The sequence below is a fragment of the Rhopalosiphum padi genome, chromosome 4 (genome assembly GCF_020882245.1).
Source record: "Rhopalosiphum padi isolate XX-2018 chromosome 4, ASM2088224v1, whole genome shotgun sequence".
Lineage (NCBI taxonomy): Eukaryota > Metazoa > Arthropoda > Insecta > Hemiptera > Aphididae > Rhopalosiphum > Rhopalosiphum padi.
In genome coordinates, this window is record NC_083600.1 from 55,053,001 (window position 1) to 55,062,101 (window position 9,101).

Sequence of the window (9,101 nt, forward strand, 5' to 3'; positions counted from 1 at the left end):
AAATGACCCTTGACGAATTAAAACGAACGCCACCGTCGCTGCCACAGCCCAAAATAATCGATATTTCTCTTCGATTTGACGGCATGGGACGTATTCGCATCTGCAACAGTACACGAGATGCCACATAATAAATAAACTAAATTAATTATTATCCATTGATAAATGTTAATATAATATTTACGTAGGTACATCATCAAAATTGGCAGTGCTGCGTGTAACTGTACATAATTAATAATTCAAAATAAGTGAAATTTTAATATTATATATGCACTTTAGATAGTTAAGAATATTTGAAAAGATGATAAATTAATATTTATATTCAAAAATAAAATTAAAATAATTTTTTTGTATTCCTATACATAATGTTATATACATACATACATTTTATATTTCAACTAGCAATAATCGCATCTCGGATGAACCTCATTGGTTACGATATTATCGCCATTGCGCAAAGCTAATATTTATATTATTAAATTATTTCAAATTGTTATGCGTAATTACCTATAAAAAATTTCTATTCATTAGTATTACGTACCTACCACTCACTTCAACTCATCAGAGGTTCATTTTATCACAACAATTTTAAATATTATCCTTTTCAACTTCAACGCTCTTTTTAAAACTTATTATAAGCAAAGGTTCGTATCTCTTTGAGACATGGTAGTTCGAAGCCCGGTTTTTACCAATTTTAAACCCAAGATATCAGCACCTACCATTCTACTCACTAAAATTACCCATGATATTTGTTACAATCGAACTTTAGAATCGACGTCAGTGATTGCAACTAACAGCAGTGTTCTAAAAATGATTTGGATTTTCAAAAACAACCGTAATAATAATTTACTAAAAATATTTAATCAAAGGTAAGTGTATGATGTATTTCCGTATAATAAATAATAATATAAACTAACTATAAATGTAACAGTCAGTTATACATGGTTTAATACCTTCTATGATGTAAAATAATAAAAAAGGACGTGAATAGATGAAAATATTAAATCCATATTTATATGAGTAATAAAGCATTGCCGTGGTGTGCATATTATATGGAGCAACGGGCGTGACTATATAATATAATAATATAATAAAATATGGCGATGCGCTGATGCTAGTGACTAGTGAGATCCTGTTATTACATGGTACGTGAGTGGGTGGAGATTCAGCAACCTCTGCAAAAGTTTCTATTGCTGCCTTTATTTAAAAAAAATTTAATTAGATGTTCTATAATTTTACTTGTTAGTTATAAAACATATCATACACCAGCTACTAAACGTCACTAGGCATCGCGTTCTCGACATTGATCCCGCGATAGGTATTAGGTATATATCATAGATTTTTTTCAATTACGATTAACACAAAATCATGAAACGTTACTGATAAAATTATTACCAACTACTATTATACTGTAATTATACAATAAATTATTCGTACGTTATTGCTGAATAATATACACGTATTATTACTTATTAGGTCGAAGAATATTTTGAGTATATATATCTTAATATGCACGTAGGTTTGCAGCGTACTATTTATGTGTTAATGTCATAAAGTTTAGATTAATAATTAGCAGTTACTTATACATCATTATTTATAAACAAAAAAGATTTAGTTTGATGTTTAAAACATATTTAATTGCCCTATAAACCAGAAAAACGTATACAATAAAGTAGTTTAATGATTGTTGCATATTATGTATAATGTGTTATTACTTATATGTTGTTTTATAAAATATTTTACTGATCATATGAGTATGATTCTTACATTATATAAATGTCATAGAATAATGAATGAGCTTAAAAATCAGCAACTGCGTATTAAAGAAACAAAGGTATTTAAAAGTCAACATTGATAATTACGAGTAATACTGTTGTATAATAAATAATAAAATAATATTATGTGTTTACGTCTTAACATAGATAAATAATGAAAAACATTTTCAAACATACAACTTTGTACCTATAACGGTAATATTAATTTAGAAAAATATTGTTGTATGGGTCAAATGAGGTATATTAATTTATATCAAAAACTCGAGTTTGTTCACTAATTATTAAAAATAACTAGGTATTTTAGATAGTTATTTGTTTTTAATGTTTTTATACAGTATTAAATTAATCAATTTATATTTTAGTTTTATTAGCTAATTTATTAAACTGTGCACATTTTTTGCAAATAATAATATTTACCTTTACATAATATATAATATATATATCACGTGATTAATGACGTAAGGCACTCATTATTTCGAAAACTATTAATTTCTTAAAAAAACATTTTTCTAAAAAAATAGGTATATCTTTTACTATTTTTTAAAGTACTTTGTTATATACAAATTGAATTTTGGACAAGTAGTTTATGATTTATAACTTATAAGTAATTAAAGTTTATTTGAATTGAGAGGAGTGGTATAAGGATACGCCGCAAAGTGTTGTCTATTAATCCGTTCACCTAAACTTTGCGGCAGCTTTTATAATTAGGACCTTGCTTTACCATACAACTTCATATCAATGTCTATAATGCCTATAATATCGTAACGCAATAATAGAGTACCTCTTTTACATAAAGTAATAGAGGTATTGTTTCAGCGGACATGTGTACAATTTAGAAAAATTAGTTTTTGATAATTAATATATTTATAATTTTTATAAAAATAGGTCTCTACTAATTTTAAATTATAATATTAGTATTTGAGAGTAAATCAGATAGAAAGACAGTAACTCGTAAGACACATTATAAATTATAATATATTAATATGCCATACATATATTTCTTAAACTGTGATTTGTAAGTATAAATAAGCATAAGGTAATTTTATTAAGTTAATAGATAATTTATTACCCAAATTATTTTGTTTTTTGTGTGTAAAAAAAATATACATACGTGATACGAGTACACATATTATATATAATTTGTAACTTATAAATATTTATTATAATAGCTTATTTATAGTAAAATAAATTTATTATGATATATTTGTATAAATAATAAGTTTATAATTTTGTGGGGTTTAATTTGTTAATTGTATTATGTTCAGTTGTGTTATGCTTAATAATATGTTCTTTTAAGTTTTAAGCACCGCGGAACTATAAAGGTGTAATAATAATAAGTTTTCCAAATAACACTAAAACGTAAAGTTTTAATTAACCTTGGTTAGAACCTGCAAGTTATATTAAGTACATGTAATTTTATTACTCGTAGAAAATTTATTATTTTTAGGCGAGATTAAAATATTAAAAATTAAATACAGTGGTTTTATAATATAATATTATAATACAGCCTCAAAAATATCTGTTCTTTAGTAGTGATAATATTTAAAGGTTGTTTAAATAACTAATCAATTCCTAATACTCTAATAATCGACAAACTTGTTATTTTATCATTAGTTCGACTTAAATAGTTCAACAATGTATTACCTATATACAAGCGTGTATACCTATACTTAATTTTTTTTTGTGTCTATGTTTTGTAAAAATGTATTCAGAATTTATAGTCAACAGTAGCCCTAGCCGAATGACTTAGTGCCGACTTTGTTACCGATTTTAAATATTTTATAACCCATTTACTTATTTATTATATTGCATTGATAAGTCAGATAAATTATATTATTATTATTATTTTTATTATTATTATTGCAGATCTACGGGCCGTATACCTATATAATTTGCACCATGTTTACCTGTACCAAATTATCGTACATCAAATGCGCATTACTATTCTGAACAATAGAAGGGTATAAAAATAATTTTTAATTGAAAGTTCAATGGTCGTCATAAATCATAATTATATACAAAAATAAAAAATAAATTCAATTGAGTTGTAGTCATAATTATATAAATGCACATATTATATAATACACGAGTGTTCATTTAATTATGGAATATTTCAGTAATAACACGGAATAGATATAATCAGAAGTGACACTTTTATTGGTTCTATTATTCTGGTAATAGTTACAATCGTACGTTTTGACAAGTCTCTGTTTTACTATCCAATAAACTAATATTTAGATCGATATACTTATACGATAAAAATCGATTGGTCAACTGTACGCTTCAGTTGTTAATCTCGTCGTGTCATCGCTAACTTATTAACTACACAATATTACTACAGACTACAACTTTCCCTTTTGGGTATACACCTTTTTTTTTAGTTTTATTGTTAAATAATATTGATACGCGAATGATGTACGACCTTTTAAACAGCCGACGCGTAAATGATATATAACCCAAAATCGAGTGATGTGTAACTGTCTTAGAAAAAGGGTCAAAATCTTAACAATAGTGATTCACAAACGACAAACGACAATTGGCTAGATCCACGGTAACTAAGATTCGTTTTTCTTGTTTTCTAATTATATTTATTAGTGAACTATTGATTATTTTATTGTTATACAGTAATAAATAAAAAATACCTTTGTTTCAATTTTTAATAGAAAACAAAAGTATATACAAATACCAATGTTCTAATCACATAAATTAATGAATACTGCACCCACGTTACTCATCAGTATGACGGTATATTAACACAAACATCTTGAACATTACTGCAGATTGAGCTGCTTACACAGTTACACACCCACTGAACTAAATAATTACCTACATATTGTATAACTAATTAAAACAATAATGTATTTAGTACTTTAGTACAGATCTTACTTCTTACGAGTACATACATCACTGCACTGTACATAGACAACACACATGCCTCACATGGAGAAGTGTATGATCGGGTGTGTGTCTATTAAATAATACACATTTTGAATTAAACAGAATACCTGAATACATAATACCTATAATAATACATTTCAATAGTGATTCACGTATCATTAAGGTTAAAAATTACAATATTCATGAGTTTAATTTTTACATATTTATATATATATATTTAACAAAATAGTAATTTGTAATATATAAATGTTTGTGAGTTTGATGGATTTTATAAAAATTTTACTTTAAATACATATAAAAAATATTGTATGTATGTAAAATACACATATTATTGTAAAATAATACATTTATCGCTTGGCTCAGAATCCAAAACTAAAATTACGAAAAAAATTGACTATATTTTTAATGAACTCTTTAGAAAATATTACATAAACTGTAAATTTAATATATTATCATGTAATTACGTTGATATTGTCAAAATGTACGTGCCGAAAGTTCGAAAGTGTGTAATTGTAGTAATAAATATAATATATATTATATAATACATGCATCCGGTATGCAACTAAGTGTTTGAGTTGAAAGGTAGTAGACTACTTGAAAGTGATGGTTGAGATGTTGCAGTACCTATGTAGTGGCGGGGAAATGAGGAATATGAGATGAGATAAAATATATATTTATTTAATTGTAATCCTAAAGATTAGGATGAATGCAGGACGGTCCTGTTAGCACTTATTACCTAAAGAACATTTTTTAAGCTTCACCATATGCATATCAATTATTATTATTGTTGTCTGTCGTTTATTTTTTCACCATGAAAAAATACATAACCGCCGACAATTATGCACGCGTGTATGTGTGTAAGTATACTACGTAAGCAATTAGGTACTCTACTACTCTTTAATTACGATAATATATATATATTATATCGACGTGTAAGTATAATATTTGTATGCGGGTTTATCAGCCATACAATATGTATACAAGCATGTGCTGTTGTTACCTAAAACCTGTAGTGTATGTGATGGGTACATGTCGTTTAAGGGTTGGTCTTGGTGTTGAAAGGATGAGTGGCGGATAGATGTGTGGGATTTTACCGAGGACCAGCTATATATGTATATATTCAAGAAGGGACGCACGCGCATGTTTTCATTCCTCTCGCTCGTATTTCAACCGGAATAGCACCTCTTTTACGACATAATGTTCGCGTTCCCGTGGCGGAATCATCGAGTAACCTGGTCGCGTTTACGGGGACATCTATCACCCATACTTAGGTACCTATATAATCCCACAGATGAATTTTATCTTCGTTCCCTGTCTTGACGAAAAGCTGTAGCAAGAGATTTGCTGATTTGCCACGTTTATACGGGATCTGCGACGACGATATATTAGTTTTACCGGCCGCATAATACGCACTCCGTATAATACCTGCACGCACATACCTTTAAGTACATATACAGAATGAGGCACTTAAACAGTCGATTTTTAAAGATCAATTATAAAATTTAAAAAACAAATTACAACTTATTATTTATATATTAAAACTATAGTATATCTACATAACTTACAGTTTATTTTTTAAAGTATTTCTTCAAGAAGACTGCCATCTTTTCTTAAGCACTCTTTTAATCTTCCTCGTATGTTTTTCATTACACTACGTATTATTTTCAAAGTTTTACTTATTAAATCTTCGATTTTTATTTTTGTGGGGGATTAAGTCTACGCACAGTAACCTCGAAATGTTGAAAAGTTAAACAAATAAAATTCTAGAAGAAATTGTCAATATAGTTTTGGCATACGCTATAATGGAAAACATAAGAAGAATACTAGAAATATGATAAAGAATTGATAGTGGTCATCTAACGGAAATAATTAAAAATAAATAAATGACATATTATATACCTACTTTGTTTTAATATACTAATTATTTATTTTCATTTGTTTTTTAAATTTATAATTGAACTTTGAAAATTGATCGATTAAGTGCATCGCTCTGTATACATACGTATACTTACTTATATAAATATAATATATTGTGACCATTGCTACTTGTAGAAACATTAGAATGTTATTATTACTAATAATTTATTATAGACGAATATATGATTTTTATAGTTATTGTTGACTGTAGTTGTATCTAGTCTATTATTGCAAATTTCAATTGATTCGATTCGCTATATCATTATACACAATCGATATTGTGTTAAGGAATAATGGAAGATTTAGATATTTACTATTATATAAGTTTATACAGTTTCGAGTGTCAACTGATATTTCTTTGCAATAGGTATATACATGTCTATGTAAGTTTATAACGTATATCGTTAATGAATAATCAAAATAATTTGATTTTATAACATAATTATATTAAAGATTGAATAAATAATATCGTCATAGTAAACATGATCAAAAATAAATAAAATATATATATTAAAAACGTTTAACTTTTTTAAATTATAGTTGTCAAAAATTAGATGGTTATCTGAATATAAAATATAGGAATGTATAATAATAAATAATATATTAACCTAATCTGCAGTATAATAATTACTGTTTAACTTCCTCGCTTATAAAATGTAAAGCTATATTTCCTCGATTCTCCGTTCTCCCTGTAATAGTCGTGGGTGATTTATAAGTTATAACCCAATTTTTGAAACGAAAACTGTAATCATTACGTATCTGAAATTAATATAAAATATACCATACCTATGTATAATTTTTTTTTATCAAAAGCTCTGGTTTCTGTAGTGTTACTAAATCCCAATGTATTTTGGCGAGTATTCAAGAAAAATGCGATTTTAATGTATACATCTACCAGCAATTATATATTTTTTAAAACGATTAATGATTATTATAAAATGATCAAATCGCCAGCTTTAAAAATACAACGTTCTAATTATATACTAGTTTTTTACTAAAAACTCTAAGCAATTAGAAATTATAATAAATGCGTATTTTTACCTCATGGTTGAGGTAAAAGTGCGTATCTAATAGGGTGAAATGAGTAATGACGCATGCTAAATTAATTCATAAAAATCTATTTTATTTATCTGAAGATTATTCAAATAATTTGAAAATTTTTTATGATTTTATTCATTATTTATGAATAAAATAACTGTAGACAAAAAGTAAAATAAAATAAAAATAACTTTTTATTTAATGAACAGCACAATATTAGCATTAAAAAAATAAAATAAAAATAATAAATATCCATTAGAAAAAAACAACTACAAAACAAATTAAATTAAAACAATATTAACTTAAATAATAGCAATGTTTAGTATAACTAAATGTTCAGGTATTAATTTTGAAGTTATAAAAATAAAATGTTTATAAAAGTAGGTAGGTAGGTACCTAATCGAGTAAGAAATACTGTGCACTTTTGCTCCATATTAACTGAACCATTTAACCGCATATGATTTTCCGCATAAATAGTTTTGTAGTATAATATTTAGTTGCTATAATATCAATATTTTACTAATATTGACGTTCAGTCACCTACTTCTAATATACGAAAATAAATGAAAACAATGCCGCTTAACGTATTGTTAATTAGTATTTATTATTACTTATATATACTACTCAAATATTATATCTAATGAATTAAATTAATTCTTTATTTCATGTTGACGTGAACATTTCATCAGAAAATGTTTTATTACGTTTGGCTATCATAGCTAAAGCATAACAAAACAACTTGACCAGATGGCAAATATTAAATTATTTATACTATACGCTATACTTAATTTTGCAATATGCACCATTATGTCCCAGGTTACTCTACTATTACTGTTATATATTAAATTAGTGCGTTTACAGCGCGGAAACCATGATTTGTGAGGACATCTATTTATAATTGTACTTTGAATTTGTCTTATGTAGTTTTGCGTCGTTTTGACCGGAACAGTTTTAAGAGTTTGATCATGAATTTAAATATTATATTAATACATTATTATAGGTGCATATATAGAAAAATAAAAGCGCAAACGGGTTTGTAGTCACATACAATATTAATAGTATACATAGTATGCGATAGAGTAGATATTCAATGACGTCGGTGGGTTAGATTAGCGAGGAGTGTAACTGTGTAAAAGAGGTGAAAGGGCATAGGGTTGATTAGGGATGGGCAAGTGGTGGGGAAGTGTATATATATATATATATGTGTGTGTGTTTGTGGATGGACGAGGAATTTCGGTGCTTAGTTTATATATGTTACTTAATTACGAAGATAAACAAGAGGGGTGATGGATGAGGGGGTAGCGGCTAAAGGTTTGTGTGAGGCGGGTCGGGAGGTAACGTGGAAGTGAGGCACATGGTGCGAAGGGAACCGAAGCCAATTACATGATAACGCGACAATAGATGGTGGTCGGAGTGGTGGATGCGTGGTGTATATAGGGATAATCAAAATGCCTCCACCGCCCGGTCCATGGACGA

The 9,101-nt window shown here is 27.2% G+C and overlaps 1 pseudogene; it reads right to left on the reverse strand.

Annotated features, from left to right (window-relative positions):
- Positions 1 to 333: 333 nt before the first annotated feature.
- On the reverse strand, positions 334 to 459 carry LOC132931098 (U4 spliceosomal RNA; annotated as a pseudogene).
- Positions 460 to 9,101: the final 8,642 nt, after the last annotated feature.